The sequence below is a fragment of the Saccostrea echinata genome, unplaced genomic scaffold, assembly GCF_033153115.1.
Source record: "Saccostrea echinata isolate AGI-Se365-2 ecotype Australia unplaced genomic scaffold, CSIRO_AGI_Sech_v1 ptg000036l, whole genome shotgun sequence".
In the NCBI taxonomy this organism is placed as follows: domain Eukaryota; kingdom Metazoa; phylum Mollusca; class Bivalvia; order Ostreida; family Ostreidae; genus Saccostrea; species Saccostrea echinata.
The window spans coordinates 2735985-2737799 of record NW_026889785.1 but is presented as its reverse complement, the minus strand read 5'-3'; positions in this window follow the sequence as shown (position 1 = coordinate 2737799).

Below are 1815 nucleotides of genomic sequence, written 5' to 3'. Positions count from 1 at the left end.
TAAAAAAAAAATAATTTTCAAGATCATTTCTGCTTAAAAGTCATACAGAATTATAATATAAAATTACATGTAATTGTATAAACCATTGAGTAGTAAAACGGTATTCAGTGAAAAGTTATTGGTTTAGAAAATAATTACCAACACAGGTGTTTTCTAATCCAAAGGCAGTTTGGGGTTCTAAAAATAATAATAATAAAAAAGAAACATATATATATATATATATATATATATATATATATATATATATATATATATATATGATGTAAATAGGTATCCAGAGTATTATAATAAGTTTATTTTGATGATGATTAATATTATTATTATAAAAATGAAATAATGATTTAAAAGATTAATTTTAGTATATAAAAGTTTGATAAATTTCAATATTTATTTACATATACATTGTAATATGCATTACAAAATTAATAATAATTTCTTGAACAGTCAAAATCCTCATGAGTACTTGTTGCTGGCAATGGCACCTCTGTACAAAAGAAAATTCATTTTTTCCCTGTAGAAATATGTTTAATATACAAAGTTTCTAAAAAATAATTTCTTTCGAGAAAAAAGTATTTAACCAAAAAATATAAGAAGCTTGGCATTGCGTGCTACGCTATAAAATTATCTGATTAAAAAAATGTTTTGAATCAAGCCCTTGTTTCATTTATAACAATTTTGGCTGGAGCGAAACACCACAGGGGCGAAACGCTTCTCTTTAATCTGGCATTCACCTTGCAGTTTGTGAAGAACCGCGTCTGACTCGGACCGTCTGCGAGAGATGTTTCAATATGTAATGAATGGTTTGACAGGAATGCACTAGTAACCCGAGAACACGAGGTAAAATATATACTCTTAACTTAAACTAAATTATCTCAATGAAAAAGAATGAATTCTATAGAAGTTTCTGTGTGCGCAGATGGGCTTCGGTATTCCGAATTTCCTCGTTGTAGAATGTAAACATTGTGTCGACCTGCTATTGTTTTATTTGAATTATATTTCAGAAAAAGGAAAAGTACCTTCAAAGACAAGGCCTCCGACTTCGATCCCTCCTTCAATGCCAACGAAATTTGGGGAGTCTTGGAACACGTCCAGAATTTTTTGTGATATGGCATCAACTGGGGGTGGAGGTGGACCACCACCGGTCTTCAGGCGATGTGTTTTCTGGCTGACGATTTCCCCCTTAGCTTTAGAACAAGGTTTCCGATACTTTGACTTGTTCGACTGTTCTCAAAACCCCACCCCTTGAGTTTACAGCTTCTGTGATCTCGCGGCATGCAGCAGCCTTTTTAACATTTGTTACTTGGTTAGTATGTTTTGATTTTATAACCCCGATATGTTTCTCCACTTGCTCTACTAAAAATAAAGTCTCATCAGCTGAAAAATTCTCACTTCTTTTTTTGTTTACAGTGTTGGAAGCCATGTTTTTTTGTGGTGACAGACGGACAAATGTAATGCATTGTGGGATACTAACCACTGGTTAAATGAAAGAAAAAGTGAGCAAGCTCACATACCCCACGCTTCCCCAAAACTCGACAATGCAACACGTAATGAATGGCACAGTGCATTTTAAATACACAGTATAATTCAAAAAAGGGGCATTACTTGCAAAAAATCATCACATCAAAACTTCTTGCATATAAGGACATTCAAATCTTTGTATGTTACAAATTTAACTGGGCTGAAGTTTCTAGATAAATAATGGAATCAAAATTTCTTGGTAATATACAAATCTATACATTATTCTGAAATACCTACAAAGTTTCAGGAAATTCAGTGCCGGAATTATGCTGACAAACTGTTATTTAAATTCCTCAG